Below are 17,303 nucleotides of genomic sequence, written 5' to 3'. Positions count from 1 at the left end.
GGCCGTTTATACCTGAGCTCTTTTACATACAGAAACATACCTACACACAGAGATAAACACACACACTAACTCGCACACAGCCTTCTCTTTCCACCTTGGTGACATCAGAGATACACACTTGACACTAACCTGTCGAGGTTTGAGGGTTGGGAAACTATTGTGGTTATACTCCTAATGTCTCATCATATGTGGCTGCCTAGTGAGTCATAGGTTCTTCCAGGGCAAATAGATCTCTGAGTAAGACTGTGTTACAGCTGTTTTAATGACGATGATCAGCATCGGCCACAGACTCAGTGACCTGATCTTTCAGGATGTGTTATGAGAGGGGGCATGCAGGAAGGTGTCAGGGAAAGTGAAAATGCATGTTTGGCAAGGATAAAGATGAACTGAGACAATTGAGAGATGGGATCCAGGATGTAGAGTAACAGTCACTCAAAAAGGACATTTGCAGGAGCACATTGCTGTGATCCATGTCTACTGCACAGATTCTAGCTGTGCCCCTATTACTATGTAAGGCAGGATCCTCATCTGAAGGGTGAGGCTGACAGGCCATCACTTGGACTAGTGGCAGTTGTTTGTGCGTGTGAAAGTGTGGATTAAAGAGACCAACTGACTCCGAAGAAATTACTGCTGAATTCCTATGAAATGAGGTCAAACACCCACGCAAGAGATGTGTGGTGTGAAGAAACTTTATTCAACTAACTGCCTACAAAAACGTCCTATCCACCACATCCGCCAAAAGTAACTGACTCCACATGGACATTCCAAAGAACCTTAACTAATATGATAATCTACATTTATATAACACCATATTCTACACAACATCTAGACAGTAACCTTTTTCTAAGAAACCACACATCTTCCCCCATTGTTTTATATATATATATATATATATATATATATATATATATATATATATATATATATATATATATATATATATATATATATATATATATATGTTTTATATATATTCCTAACTATAACACCCCTGAAACCTATATTATTTTTTTCAGTGACTATATATATATTTATATATATATATATTCATTGAAAAAAACATAAGTTTCACACATGTTTTATTTAGCTGGACATTTCACTCATACAAAACCTTTGAAATTCCCCCGTTATAGTTAGTTCAGCTAACTACAACTCGCGCGCCTGCAATCCACTGCTGATGACGTCACATATTACATCACTAATGACATGGTCAGTGACATCACTGATGACATCACTGATGACATCTCAAATGACATCACTGATGACATCATCCTTGTGAAAGTGGCAGACCTCCTCACACATTCATAAATAGAAATTAAAATTTTCAAAACAATGGAGGTACCAGTACCAGGTTTTTTAAATGCTAATTCCTACGTATAACGTGTGTGAAACCTATGGTGTTTTCAGTGAATTTGCAAGGTTTTTTAAATGCTAATTCCTAACTATAACATGTGTGAAACCTATGGTTTTCTCAGTGAATATATATATATATATATATATATATATATATATATATATATACATATATATATATATATATATATATATATATATATATATATATATATATATATATATATTGCAATTTTTTAAATGAAATAGAAGAGGATTTGAGAAGTCACTCAAAATGATCCCTAATTTTTCTTTCTGAAGCACTAATCATACTTTCTATGGCAAAATTAACCCCCTCATGTTGTTCCTTTTTAAATTGAGTGTTTTCAGACTTACCACTTCATTCCAATCAAGATGGCTTCTGGTGTGCCATACTTTTGTCATAAGTAAGACTGTTAGCGCTCTAGTTGTTCTTTAGAACACTCTGGGACATTCTGTCATTGGGCTATACTTGGGTTACATCTGGGTGATATTTGGGCTACATTTAGGCTCTTTTGTCTCTGGTGGCCATCTTGGGAGACTGTATGTCAGAATTTTTTAATGAAATTGAAGAGGGTTTGAGAAGTCACTCAAAATGTGCCCTAATTTTTCTTTCTGCAGCACTAATCATAATTCATATGGCAAAATATACCCCCTCATTTTGTTCCTTTTTAAATTAAATGTTTTAAGAGTTACCACTTTATTCCAATCAAGATGGCTTCAGGTGTGCCATACCGTTGTAATAAGCAGGACTGTTAGCGCTCTAGTTGTTCTTTAGAACACTCTGGGACATTCTGTCATTGGGCTATACTTGGGCTACATCTGGGTGATATTTGGGCTACATTTGGGCTCTTTTGTCTCTGGTGGCCATTTTGGGAGACTGCATGTCAGAATTTTTTAATGAAATAGAAGAGGATTTGAAAAGTCACTCAAAATGTGCCCTAATTTTTCATTCTGCAGCACTAATCATACTTTCTATGGCAAAATATACCCCCTCATGTTTCTTTTTAAATTAAATGTTTTAAGCGTTACCACTTTATTCCAATCAAGATGGCTTCAGGTGTGCCATACATTTGTCATAAGTAAGACTGTTAGCGCTCTAGTTGTTCTTTAGAACACTCTGGGACATTCTGTCATTGGGCTATACTTGGGTTACATCTGGGTGATATTTGGGCTACATTTAGGCTCTTTTGTCTCTGGTGGCCATCTTGGGAGACTGTATGTCAGAATTTTTTAATGAAATTGAAGAGGGTTTGAGAAGTCACTCAAAATGTGCCCTAATTTTTCTTTCTGCAGCACTAATCATAATTCATATGGCAAAATATACCCCCTCATTTTGTTCCTTTTTAAATTAAATGTTTTAAGAGTTACCACTTTATTCCAATCAAGATGGCTTCAGGTGTGCCATACCGTTGTAATAAGCAGGACTGTTAGCGCTCTAGTTGTTCTTTAGAACACTCTGGGACATTCTGTCATTGGGCTATACTTGGGCTACATCTGGGTGATATTTGGGCTACATTTGGGCTCTTTTGTCTCTGGTGGCCATTTTGGGAGACTGCATGTCAGAATTTTTTAATGAAATAGAAGAGGATTTGAAAAGTCACTCAAAATGTGCCCTAATTTTTCATTCTGCAGCACTAATCATACTTTCTATGGCAAAATATACCCCCTCATGTTTCTTTTTAAATTAAATGTTTTAAGCGTTACCACTTTATTCCAATCAAGATGGCTTCAGGTGTGCCATACATTTGTAATAAGTAGGACTGTTAGCGCTCTAGTTGTTCTTTAGAACACTCTGGGACATTCTGTCATTGGGCTATACTTGGGCTACATCTGGGTGATATTTGGGCTACATTTGGGCTCTTTTGTCTCTGGTGGCCATTTTGGGAGACTGCATGTCAGAATGTTTTAATGAAATAGAAAAGGATGTGAGAAGTCACTCAAAATGTGCCCTAATTTTTCATTCTGCAGCACTAATCATACTTTCTATGGCAAAATATACCCCCTCATGTTGTTTCTTTTTAAATTAAATGTTTTAAGAGTTACCACTTTATTCCAATCAAGATGGCTTCAGGTGTGCCATACCTTTGTAATAAGTAGGACTGTTAGCGCTCTAGTTGTTCTTTAGAACACTCTAGGAGGCTGCAGTAGAACACAAAGGAATCAACTGACAGTCTCTGTCCTTGTTGGATGTACATGTTTTACTGAGAATGTCAGACTTCATTTTCACATGACTGAGAAAGATAATGTGAATTTACAGAAAATATGCTTTCAGTTTAGCTTATAGATCCCCTTCCAAACCACTGTGGGAAAATCATGAGATATTAGTTTTCTTTCAAACAATATTCATGATATCACAGCAGAAGGTTTTTTCACATGGTAAAATCACCTTAGAACCCACCACAATTCCTAAAACGAGTATGGTACCATCAACAAATGATTTATAATGTAACTAAAGTCCTAAAACCCTCTATTAACTACAATGCTTTTTAATGAGGTGCTATCATGTATATTGGTCCCAAGATGGCTGCCAACACTTCTTGGATGAAGTGCTGACAGCCAATCAGATCAGATGTGTGGTTAGGCTCCGCCCAGATATATATCTTTTTTTGAACCTAAATTACTCAAAATCCACTGGAGCACATATATTGAGACCTAGCAAAGGCACATCGGGCTAACAGTCCCTACAATTTTGCCAAGTTTCGTGCAAATCCATTCAGCCGTTCGAGCTAAAAGTGAGGCCAACCGCCCTATGGAAATTAACATGGGAAAAACGCGTTTTGGGACCCCCCTTTTTTCTCGGCCCTCCCTTGATGAAACCCCCCCCAAATTGTCAGGGGCTGCTCAGAAACAAAATGTTCAATTTTCCTGAAAATTTCAGCCAATTCCGTCCACAAACGCCAAAGTTATTAGACATAGAATTTTCAAAAATCCCATAGAGAAAAAATCCTAACTATATATACCTACTGGCGACCGCCAGTAGGTAATATATATATATATATATATATATATATATATATATATATATATATATATATATATATATATATATATATATATATATATATATATATATATATATATATATATATATATTATGCACTGGAAAACTAAACACCCACTTCCCTTACAAAGAAGTGGAAAGTTTGCATGTCTGCAGCCTTTCTTAATTTTACCTTATTCATCTTCTGCTCAATAAACACATCATCCACACATACACACACCTACTTGCTGCCTTTCTTGGCTGGGGTTACCAACTATTCTTCTTTAATTCAAATTCAAAGTGCAGGCCCTTTATTCAGCCTTCTTGGTAACTACTACCTGTGAATGGAGGTGGGTAATTTGCACACTTGCGTCCTTTCTTGCATCCTTTCTACCGCACACTGTGTGTACTTTGTGCACTAGCTTGCTTCCTTAGATGTGGTACTCGTTTCTCTTGCTCCCACTGCGGAATCCAAAACCCTATCTGTGTAATGAGCTCGAAATCCAAAGATCCACTTCACTGACAAGGCAGTGGGTAGTTTGCATGTCTCCAGCCTTTCTTATTTTTCACCTTTTTCATCTTCCATTCAATCAACACATCATCCACACATACACACAACTACTTGCTGCATTCCTTAGCTGTGATTATCAACTATTCTTCTATTTCATATTCCTATTCAAAGTGCAGGCCTTTATCGAGCCTTTTTATTGTAACAACTACCCTGGCCGAAGGCACTGTGAAATTTGCACACTTGCTCCCTTTCTTGGCTGGGGTTATCAATTATTCTTCAATCTCATATTCTGATTCAAACTCAAAGCCCTTTATCGAGCCTTTTTGTTGTAACTACTGTTGCAGGGATTCTGCTCCTACACAGAACTGTGCGTAAAGACTTAGGACCTCAGTGAATTACGGTGTTCCAAAACCCACCTTAGTACCCAAACTCCCTAACAGACTAGCAATCAGTGACTCATTGGTTCTTCGTCCTATAGCAAAAACACCAATGACTAGTCAACCCAGAACATGTGACTTAGATTACCTCAAGTAAAGTGGATAACAAGAGCACTCTTGCGTTATAGTCTTACACCAGTCCAAAACAAGGAGTAAATAAAGACACGTGCAAGTTTGAAATGTTTATTTCTAACGCTGTAATCTCATGCGCAGTACCTTAGATAATACAAGCAAACATATTATCAGAAACAAGGTTGTCAGCATTGTTACTAATCCATAAAATACAAAAGGATAAAGCATCTTATAATGCTAAAGGGAAACAGATTTAAAATATACCTAGATTTCCCCTTCCCTACTTAGCAGGTTAGTTTATAACTACAGAAGGTTTCAAAGGAATACATGGGCGGACCCATACCTCTGGTACTTAGCAGTAGTGGATCACATTGAGTTCTGCACAAACTGTCAGGATACGAATGTTCTCCAACTGTGTGTAATCATGCCTGCGCAGTGCATTATTAAATGCACGAGTATCAGAGGTGGCCACAGCTGCATATGTGTTATGGCTCGAACGTGCAAGGATCATTCCGAATAACAGACACAGTGTCCAAGATAACCTTGATGTTCCATTCTCTCACTATACACACTAAACTAGCGAGGCAGTCTACAAATGTAGCATAACAAATTATTCTCATGTGAAGCAAAATACTCAGCCTTCTCTAAACAATATCGCAAGTGCGTGTCGTGTGCAAAGCAGAGCAGGAAAGCAAAAATGACGTTTAAGCTTCTAATAAACCCATGCTAACTTAACACGGTGTGAGTGCAAGGCTCAGCCCACGACACCCTTCCTTGATCGAAGCACGTGATATAAACGTGGGCGAATTACGAACGCAGAGTCCAAGTCTGAACAGAAGAGTCAAGTTCAAATTTGCAAAAAAATTGTATTCGCTGTTTGATAGAAAGCAGTAACTAAATAATAAAGAATAGGTAGAAAAATCAAAGAGTCTTATTTCAACAGCGTATAAGCACAGTATGTAGCAACAGCCTCCAAGAGGAAGTCATTGTTCTCATCTGAAAACATTTCAGCCATACAATTCAATAGTGGGAATGAACATACATGTTCCTCAACGACCGGAGCCTCTATCACCATCGGAGGAAAACTCTGGTCATCTTCAATGTAACTGCGTGCCAAGAAGTCATGCGCCGCTGCAAACACATTCCAACGTCCCATTATTCTATGTATTGCCGCTAAGGCCATAATCCCGCCCCCAAAAACCACTAGGGGGCTCATCAGCTGGTCATAATCCGTGTTGGGAGACACTGTACCACAGAGACACAAATCCAGGGCCCAGTCGAAATAGCAGCTCAGGCAATGGAAGACAGGTTGAACGTATGTGAAAAAGGAAAATCGAAACGATAATTCATAAGCTGCACTCAATGTAGCCAGAGGCAGCGCTCTGTAATAACTAAGCATTCGGTTGCGGAGCAGCAACAGCCGAGAAATATTGCTGTGTGCTGCAGGATGTGCATCCATATTTAAGTAAACAAATTAATAGAAGCACACTGGCAACTAATGCGAGTATTAAGGGGAATATACCAAAGATGCTGGAAAAAATCGAATGAAAAAATGGCGAGAAGACACCAAATATAGATTGAAAAGAAGTCACAAGGCCACTGCTTATAACTTTAAAAAAGTAAGGTAACCGAGTCGAGGACGCATTAAAGATAGTCTGAATTAACTCCCCAAAATGTAGGGGCACGTCTGTATTTAATAAAGCATGCACTTCTGTGTGGGTGTTTGCACAATGAAGGACAAATGTTTCTCTAGCAGATGTAAGAGCAACCTCTTTTTGAGACAGTAGCACTCTTATATGGCTCATTTGGTTGACTCTGCTTTCAAGGTCAGAATCGACGGCCAGATGGAAACATCCAGCTTTCCATGTAGAGGAGTAAACACAACTTTTGTATAGCAAACCACATGCTCAGTTACCATAATCATGTAAGCAATGCCTGCTAACATCGCACAGCAATCTACATTATTTCAAAGTAAATACCTCCGGTTTGCCAGTAAACTGAACGTTGGTATGATAGCAGGTGTCGGAGTGCCTTTCAAAACTCAGGCCAAATTAGGCGCATCTTGATTACAAGAGCCATGCAATTGTATGTGTCCACAAATTAAGGAGTGATCTGGTGCTATAGTGCAATCCTCGCCATTCAGATAAGCTTCTTTTCCCTCCCTCAGGCACCTATATGTAAATGGTAATAACCAAGCTTTATGGAGATAAGCGCTGCCTAAAGATCCATATCTGCTTATAGCATAGTATTTCATGCAAACCTCAAACTTAAACAGGCTAAAAGGTAACGTTCTGATACCGTGGATAATCCACACAGCTGAATCGGATCTCCAATGAGTGACCACTTGTAATCACTCAATCAATCATAACATTTGTATAGCGCGCTACTCACCCGGAAGGGTCTCAAGGCGCTTGGGGGAGGGGTCCGCTACTGCTCAAACAGCCAGGTCTTGAGTTGTTTCCTTAAGGCGAGATGGTCCTGTGTAAGCCGGAGGTGGATGGGGAGGGAGTTCCATGTCTTGGCTGCCAGGTAGGAGAAGGATCTTCCTCCGGCGGTGGCTCTTCAGATGCATGGTACGGCGGCGAGGGCGAGGCTCGTAGAACGTAGCTGGCGGGTGGGCGTGCAGAAGGTTAGGCGGTCGTTGAGGTACTTGGGGCCCAGGTCGTGAAGAGACTTGTGTGCGTTGGTAAGGAGCCTGAACGTGATCCTTTTGCTGACGGGGAGCCAGTGCTGGTCCCTCAGATGGCCGGAGATGTGGCTGCGTCGAGGGATGTCCAAGATGAGTCGGGCGGAGGCGTTCTGTATGCGTCTTTTCTGTAGTTTGGCTGTGGTTCCCGCGTGTTTCCGTAGTCCAGTCGGCTGGTGACAAGTGCCTGGGTGACCGTCTTCCTGGTTTCGGTCGCGATCCATCGGAAGATCTTTCGGAGCATACGCAGGGTGTTGAAGCACGATGAGGAGACGGCGTTGACTTGTCTGGTCATCGAGAGGGAAGAGTCCAGGATGAAGCCCAGGTTGCGTGCGTGGTCTGTTGGCTTGGGAGCGGTGCCCAGGGCGGGAGGCCACCAGGAGTCATCCCAGGCGGAGGGCGATGGTCCCAGGATGAGGACTTCCGTCTTGTCTGAGTTCAGTTTCAGGTGGCTGTTCTTCATCCACTCGGCGACGTCTTTCGTCCCTTCATGTAGGCTCGTTCTGGCGGTGGCGGGGTCTCTGGTGAGGGAGAGGATCAGTTGGGTGCTGTCGGCGTAGGAGATGATGTTGAGGTTGTGTTGGCGTGCGATGGCTGCAAGAGGTCTCATGTAGACGTTGAAGAGGGTGGGGCTGAGTGATGATCCTTGCGGTACGCCGCAGATGACTTCTGTGGCCTCGGATCAGAACGGGGGGAGGCCGACTCTTTGTGTTCTTCTGGCGAGGAACGAGATGATCCACTCCAGTGCCTTTTCTTGGATACCGATGTTGCTGAGGCGTTGAACTAGGGTGCAGTGGAAGACGGTGTTGAACGCTGCAGTGAGGTCCAGGAGGATGAGGGCCGCTGTTTCCCCGTTGTGGAGCAGGGCTCAGATGTCGTTGGTGGATGCGATGAGGGCGGTCTCGGTGCTGTGGTTGGCTCGGAAGCCCGACTGCGAGGGGTCGAGGGATCCGTTCGTCTCGAGGAAGGCTGCAAGCTGTCTGTTGACGGTCTTCTCGATGACTTTGGCAGGAAAAGGGAGGAGCGAGATGGGGCGGAAGTTCTTGAGTTCGGTGGGGTCCGCTGTTTGTTTCTTCAGTAGGGCGTTGTGCTCGGCATGCTTCCAGCTCTCCGGGAAGGTGGCGGTGTTGAAGGAGGAGTTGATGACGTCCCGGTGGAGGTAGGGGGCGTTGGTTCGACGGTTGGGTGCGTGGATGGTGCGCCGAAGCTGTTGTGGATGTCGGCGATCTTGTGGTGGAAGTACGAGGCAAGAGAGTCGCAGAGATCTTGTGAAGGAGTGATGTCGTTGTTGCCGGTGCTGGGGTTGGAGAACTTGACGATGCTGAAGAGTTCCTTGCTGTCGTGGGCGTTGTTGTCCAGTCATTCCTTCAGTGATTTCTTCTTGGTGGTGCGGATGAGCTGGTGGTGCTTGCGGGTGGCGTCTTTGAGGGGGGTCATGTTGTCTGTGGTCTGGTTGAGGAGCCAGGCTTTCTCGAGGGTGCAGCAGTTCTTCTTGGAGTCCTTGAGTTAGTCGGTGAACCAGGAGGCTTTCTTGCTTCTGGGTCTGTTGGGAGGGTTCTTTATTGGCGCAAGGTCATTGGCGCAGGCGGTCAGCCACTGCGTGAGGTTGCGTGCTGCTTCGTTGGGGTTTGTTGTGCTTCGGGTGGGTTCTGGCTGAGGGAGGTGGTGAGCTGCTCGGCGGTGATCTTGATCCAGCTCCTGCAAGGAACCTGTTGCGGGTGGCGGTGGGTTGTGGTTCTTCTAAAGCTGAAGTGGACGCAGCTGTGGTCGGTCCAGTGAAGTCCGGTGGAGTGGCTGAAGGTGATGTGCTTGCTGGATGAGAAGACGGGATCAAGCGTGTGGCCGGCGTAGTGGGTGGGGGTGTTGACCAGTTGCTTGAGTCCGAGGTTGACGAGGTTGTCCAGCAGGGCGGCGGTGTTGCTGTCTTTGTTGTTCTCCAGGTGGAAGTTGAGGTCCCCAAGGAGGATGTAGTCAGCAGAGCGGAGGGCGTGCGGGCTGATGAAGACCGTGACGTCTTCGCTGAATTGTGTACGTGGTCCCGGGGATCTGTAGACGAGGGTGCCTCTGAGGTTCGTCTTTGGATTGGTGTGTATCTGGAAGTGGAGATACTCGGCAGCGGCGAAGGTGTCGTTGGAGTCGGCCGTGATGCGGATGGTGTTCTTGTGTACGATGGCGATGCCTCCTCCAGTCTGGTTGGCGCGGTCTCTCCAGATGATCTTGTATCTGTCTGGGATGGCGATGGCGATGTCCGGTGCTCATAGCGTGCCCTGTGCTCTGATTTGACAGTGAGAGAGTGATCGCACCATGGTTTGTACTGCTAATCATTCTCAGCATACGCTACGAATACGCTTTCACGTTACACGTCGCATCAAAGCTTCTGTGTGACGTCATATACGGCGCCCGTACGCGAAAGACGCGAATGTTTTTAATTGTTTAAAAACATATATTCATGTATTTAATGAACATACTAACAGAATACATTATGTAGGGTAGTTATGAAAATAGTTTTTTCAAACTTTGAACAATCGTATATTACTTTTAAAAGCAATTACACAAATCGCGGTGGAACGTCATGCGTACTCGCATCGTAAGAGCACCGTAAGCACAGCGTAAGCATACGCAAAGCCATGTGACTTTAAAAGAAGAGATTTGATTGGTTCATAACACTTCTTATTCCAACTGTTGAAAGTTCTGTCCCATTTTAATCAGTCTACTTTGACTTTCTAAGAAGAAGCATCTCTTCTGAGAATCTTGTCAAATAGAAGGAAGATTACCATAATAACAGCAATGGTCTCATCTTCCAGGCATTCTTCAGAGGAATATTTCATTCCTGAAGAACCTCCAAAGAAGAGGAAAAAATCTCTAATTTGGCAGTTTTTTACTTTTCCAGAAGGGCAAAAAGAGGTTAATGCTCCAAAAGTAACCTGTAAAATGTGCTCTTTCAAGGGGTGATCCATCTAAAAAATACTCCTTTGGCACAGCAAATATGGAGCGACATTTGAAGAACTTGTACCCCAACAACTTTGCTCGAGCTGCAACACGGAGGTTGCAGGACAACCCACCTGCTGCTGCACCAAGCACATCAACTACTGCACCAGCATTTTCAGCAAGCAGTCCACACCCACAAATTGATCCTGAGTTTGCTAAAGTTAAAATTCAATGCATTTATTGCAATAAACTTTTGTGTTATGGGGAACAGTCTATTGACCTGATAAAACGCAGGAAGCAGGAGCATCGCTGTTCTCGACATTAGTTTTTTTTTCATTCTTTAGTTCCTGTTGGACACTTTTTGAGTTCCAGTTCCATTTTTTTGGTTTTAAAAAAAACTTGTTGACAAAACACACAAAAAATAGAAAACTAAAAACACAAAAAGAAACATAATTAAAATGATCTGCTCCTAATAACCACATGGACACAGAGTTAAGAATGTGAGGATTTAATGTCCAGGGCGCTGGGAACGCTATTTGCCCATTGCTAGACTCGCGGCAACTCCTGTGGCCGCCTGCGTTCCCAGAATGCACTGGGCGCATCCTCTGGTCAACTAGAGCGCGTCGCCACACAAATGTTTAAGGAGCTGCAAAAGGACCCCATCCCCCGGGACTCAAAAAATAACATTTGGGACTGTGTGGGGAGCCTCAATACCCCCACGGTCCCAACCAGCTCCCCACGTCGTTCGAGAGACAGCATTGCTTTGTCAGAGAGAGCAGTTTTTTATGCTCCTCTCTCTAACAAAATGCAATCTGCTTTCCTACTTAAAAAAGACAGCATATTAACTTGCTCTCTCTTTCAAATAGGAAAGCGGTTTGCTGTGCTAAAGTGGAAGCCGCAACACTCCCGCCCTACCATAGCAAACAGGAGCCGGCCCTGGGAGGTGTCGGACCCCAGGGCCATCAAGAGCTCTGGGATGGAGGCCGCGCGACCCTCTCCCAACATTAAAAAGCCCCGAGAGGGGGTGTTCCCCGGGGCTGGGCGGTCCGTGCCCTCACGGACCCCCCTATTTTAAATATTACTACCCCAGGAAGGTGGCGGTCCCCGGGGCACGTGGGGCGTGAGCCCCCCGTAAACTTCAAAATAAAACCCCAGGGGGTGGCATTCTCCGGGGCACCTTACAAGCTCCCCATTATAGAAAAAAATTTCTCCCGGGATTAGGCCCTCCCGGGAGTTAATTAAGAATAAAACGGACTTCTAGTTTTTTTTTCCTTTACCACAGCGTGCGAGTACCGGATGCGTACATCGCGTTTTTTTTATTTTTTAAAAACAAAACATTTTTGGGCCTAAACATCCACATGGAACCTCCTGAGCAGGCCTGGAGGGTCAACGTGTTTCTGCCCTGCCCCCTTTCCTTATTTTTCAACTTTCTTTTACAGTTTTCTTGTGACTCAGTCCTACTGAGGCACAAGATGGTTGCCAACACTTCCTGGTTTGGAGTGTTGACAGACAGTTGACACCCAATCAGCATGCAGCTCGTGCTCATAATTGTACGGATTTTCATACGTGTGCCATACTTCGTCTCTAGATATCACTATGATTTTACATTTTATTTTCTCAGGAACTACTGAAAGGATATACACCATTTAACAAAAAGCACAATCTGAATATTGAACTCTACCTCTCTGCCAAATTTGGTGTCATTCCGTTCAGCCGTTCGGGCTGTAGCCCTGGCTAAAGGTCCCTATGGAAAATAGCATGGGGAAAACACATTTTGGGACCCTCCCTTTTTTCTCGGCCCGCACTTAATGAATCACCCCCAAACTTTAAGGGAAGGAGCAGGCCATTTTCTCGGAGAAATTCGCGAAGATTTGTCCACCAGCGCCAAAGTTATTCCAAATAGAATGTTGTGTATTTCCTATGGAAAGTAGGTCCTAAATCTAACTACCTACTGGCGACCGCCAGTGGGTTATATATATATATATATATATATATATATATATATATATATATATATATATATATATATATATATATATATATATATATATATATATATATATATATATATATATATATATATATATATATATATAAATATATACAGTCACTGAAAAAACTATAGGTTTCAGGAGTGTTATAGTTAGCTGGACAGTGCACTCATACAAAACCATTAAAATTCCTTTGTTATAGTTAGTTGTACTAAGTATAACTTTCACGCCCACGATCCACTGCTGATGATGTCACATATTACATCATTCATGACATGGTCAGTGACATCACTGATGAAATCTCAAATGACATCACCGATGACATCACTGATGACATCATCCAGTGAATGTGGTTTGGTTTCTTATTTATATAATTAGTATATATATATATAGGAATCTGCATTGAAGCCTGAGTGCATGTAGAAGTGTTTGGATGGAGGATTTACTACTACTGTGATTGACTGTGTAAGTGAGTAATTTAAAGTTTTTCACTAAATATATTGAATAGTGATTTAACTGTGTGAATATTTGTTTCACTCTGTGTCTTGTGTAAACTACTGCATAAGTAGGTTACTTGGTATATGAAACTCTATATTAGTTTTTAATTAGTTAAGAGAGTATTTGTATGAGACAGTGAATGTGTGTGTAGTTGGACGGAAGGTGTGTAAGTGTCTAAAGTTGAGTAAATAGTTGACCCTCTTGGAAGTGCGTGGAACTAACCTCTGCCCCTTAGAGGACTGTGGATTGCTGTGTCCTGCTCGTCGTCAAGGAGCCGCTTAGCGCCTCGCCGGACCCGCTTCGCGGGTCCCACAGCGCTTGAAGAAACTCCCCTGGTCTGCTGCCGAGTGGTTGGAACATTGCTGGAACTTGGCTGAGGGAAGAGCGGGGCAGGCAAGTGTGTCGGCGGGGCTGCGAGCTTGCTGGCAGGGACTCCAGTGTCCAGGAGTCCCTGCGCGCCCAACTCGTAACACCTGGGCTGCTCTCCCCGCTGGCCACGCCCCCCGCCAACGGAGTAAAAGCGGACTCGTCCCGCTGCTTACTGGGACCCTCTTGGAAGTGCATGGAACTAACCTCTGCCCCTTAGAGGACTGTGGATTGCTGTGTCCTGCTCGTCGTCAAGGAGCCGCTTAGCGCCTCGCCGGACCCGCTTCGCGGGTCCCGCAGCGCTTGAAGAAACTCCCCTGGTCTGCTGCCGAGTTGTTGGAACATTGCTGGAACTTGGCTGAGGGAAGAGCGGGGCAGGCAAGTGTGTCGGCGGGGCTGCGAGCTTGCTGGCAGGGACTCCAGTGTCCAGGAGTCCCTGCGCGCCCAACTCGTAACACCTGGGCTGCTCTCCCCGCTGGCCACGCCCCCGCCAACGGAGTAAAAGCGGACTCGTCCCGCTGCTTACTGGGACCCTCTTGGAAGTGCGTGGAACTAACCTCTGCCCCTTAGAGGACTGTGGATTGCTGTGTCCTGCTCGTCGTCAAGGAGCCGCTTAGCGCCTCGCCGGACCCGCTTCGCGGGTCCCGCAGCGCTTGAAGAAACTCCCCTGGTCTGCTGCCGAGTGGTTGGAACATTGCTGGAACTTGGTTGAAGGAAGAGCGGGGCAGGCAAGTGTGTCGGCGGGGCTGCGAGCTTGCTGGCAGGGACTCCAGTGTCCAGGAGTCCCTGCGCGCCCAACTCGTAACACCTGGGCTGCTCTCCCCGCTGGCCACGCCCCCGCCAACGGAGTAAAAGCGGACTCGTCCCGCTGCTTACTGAGACCCTCTTGGAAGTGCGTGGAACTAACCTCTGCCCCTTAGAGGACTGTGGATTGCTGTGTCCTGCTCGTCGTCAAGGAGCCGCTTAGCGCCTCGCCGGACCCGCTTCGCGGGTACCGCAGCGCTTGAAGAAACTCCCCTGGTCTGCTGCCGAGTGGTTGGAACATTGCTGGAACTTGGCTGAGGGAAGAGCGGGGCAGGCAAGTGTGTCGGCGGGGCTGCGAGCTTGCTGGCAGGGACTCCAGTGTCCAGGAGTCCCTGCGCGCCCAACTCGTAACACCTGGACTGCTCTCCCCGCTGGCCACGCCCCCCGCCTATCAGCCTATCACAGTGTTGCATAGCGCTTAACAGGCCTTAGGGTTACCGCTTCGCGGGAGCGTGCCGGGAGAAGCCCGGGACAAGGGCGGGACCGTCTGTGGCCGTCAGGGGCCGGAGGAGGCCGGGCTGGGCCACCTCTCTAACATTTTCTTCCTACTTTTATTGTACTTCATGGTATCAATCAATTGATGTTTCCTATGTTTGCTTTTTAATCACTGCCCTAGACTAAAGTCACCGTTGTGCCTTCATTGTTGGTAGAACAAATTTTGCCTATTTGTACTTTGTTGTTTGCACACTGAGGTTGGCGCTAATCTTGTTTCTTGTATATTTAAAAATGACTTTAAGGTCAGGTAAAGAAAGGAAAGTTCAGGTCTCCACCTCCAATGGTACTTTTACTGGAATGATTGACCAATTTTTTAAACGCTCCACTGCTATATTGGAGAAGGAGATCGCTCTAGCTGAAAAACGCCTCTCGCTTGACATAATTACAGGCAAGCGATCCTCTCTTGGTAAAATCAATGAGGCTGTCTCCCCTGTCCCACTTTCCTTGTTGAACACAGATAGTCACGATGCTAATGTAGACTCCGTGTTAGTAACTGCTCCTGAGAGTCAAACTTTGGAGCCAGAGGGGACTGGTCAAGAAAGTGCATATGACACTGCACATGACAATTTGCTAAATGGTGGGACTATTTACCTAGACCAGTCTGGTGAGAAATCAGGTCTCTCTGACTCACCAAATCTTAATATAAGTACTGAGCAAGTGAATTCCTCTTCCCATTCACAACATCCACCCACTCATAATCCTGGGAAACGTAAAAGGATAGATTCACCTGATCTAGGGGAACATACTGAGGGTTTGGGAAATACTATCATATCCCCCACACAGCTACTTAACACTAATGCGGTTGTTCAGCCAAAGGAACATAACACCACAATTAGCATTGTAGAAGGAATACTCCTGGCTAAGATAGAGTTGCTAATTAAATCTTTACTCTTACCACTATTTGAAAGGACAAGATTATTAAACACAAAAATGGACTCTTTAGATATGTTGGTAAAAGATAATATAGCGACTTCCAATAGAATTCTTGCCAGCTTGGCCTCTAAAGGATTGACCCCCTCTGCCCCGAACCTTCCGAAGACTACCATCGTGAATAATAAAGCGGGGGGTAATAGTTCTAAAGCGGGACCTTCTATAACAAAAGTCCCGCAGCAAATACCCGTACCTGTTCCTAAGAAAACAACCATCACTGAGAGCATACCCAAGCACAAGGCTGCAAAGCTTCCCCAGGCTAAGAAAAACCCCATTCCCTCTAGTAGTCACGACCAAAGCTTTCGGCCCAATATCAAACCTATCCTGAGGAAACAATGTGTGAATCTCCCTCCAGAGTCACTGCCTTACACTATCATCCTAACTGGTGTGGCTCCTCTTGGAGATGGTAAGAGAGAAACACACAAGGATCTCTACAATAATGTTACATTCTGGCTAAATAAAAATCGCCCGCTCCCTCCTAACTTAAATTCTGAAATCCTTAATGTAAGGAGGGTGGACTGGGTAGGCTTTGGTAAGAAAGATCTTGAGGGGGATTGCGTGGTAATTAGCTTTAGAGAGCCATGGGTGGCTGAATTCATCAGTAGGGAACCAAGATTTGGAAGAGTTGGGGATGTGCAAACACTATTGTTGCATTATTTTTATCCCGCTTTATATGTAAATAGAGCCCAAACACCGTTCCATCATTCCAGAAGGGACAGGCCAAGAAGGAGATTTCATTTTGAAACACCAATCTACCCAATGTTTCATCCCCACCTTACGAACCGGTTTGCCCCCCTATCCGGTCTGGAAGGTGTGGACTGACTTGTCAAAGAACCACCGGTTTCTGGGCTGACTGGAGCTGTAGTGAATTGCTCCCCTAATAATTTTACATCCCCCAGAGAAGAGACTGTCTCAGAGACTGTCTCAGGGACTAGTAAAATCATCCAGAGGGAGATAGGAAGGGAAAAATTCTTAAACTGCACTCCTAGACCTTTGATCTTTGGGGAGATTGTGAATCCAGCTGTTAACCTGCCAAAGAAACCTACTTATACCCTTACAGTCTTGTCATGGAATATAGCGGGACTAAAGGGGAAAATGTCAGAGGATGATTGGGGCTCCTATGTGGATTCTCATGATGTAATCATATTACAGGAAAGCTGGTCAACTGATGCCATCTACCGGGTTGGTTACCTTAATTATTATAAACCAGCCTGTAAAGGTCCCAAAGGAC

The sequence above is a fragment of the Lissotriton vulgaris genome, chromosome 1_1 (genome assembly GCF_964263255.1).
Source record: "Lissotriton vulgaris chromosome 1_1, aLisVul1.2, whole genome shotgun sequence".
NCBI lineage: Eukaryota > Metazoa > Chordata > Amphibia > Caudata > Salamandridae > Lissotriton > Lissotriton vulgaris.
Note: the sequence above shows the minus strand (reverse complement) of the source record.